We start from the raw sequence: 347 nt of genomic DNA on the forward strand, positions 1-347 counted from the left end.
GCCGCCCCCTAACTTTTCTGCCTGGTAACTGACAAGCAGAGCATCCAATAAGAAAGCTCCAGAGGCCATGATGATATCATAACCGACCAGTCAGAGCTCTCAGGAGGCGTGGTAAGGGGGGGCGGGATACTGAGACGAGACAGATGGGGCAAAGGGCCAATGGAGAGTGAGGCAGGAGCAGAACGGGCAGGGCAAAACTTGAGAATGACGAAAACTTAGCGGGTCCAATAGGAGACGGAGAGGAGGCCGTGGGTGGGGCGGAGAACAAATAGGGGCGGGGGGGTGAGGCGCTCTTGGCTGTGGCGGGGGAAATTTCATTGAGGGACTTGTGTGAGCCCCGCCCCCAC

The sequence above is a fragment of the Chelonoidis abingdonii genome, chromosome 11 (assembly GCF_003597395.2).
Source record: "Chelonoidis abingdonii isolate Lonesome George chromosome 11, CheloAbing_2.0, whole genome shotgun sequence".
Taxonomy (NCBI): Eukaryota; Metazoa; Chordata; order Testudines; family Testudinidae; genus Chelonoidis; species Chelonoidis abingdonii.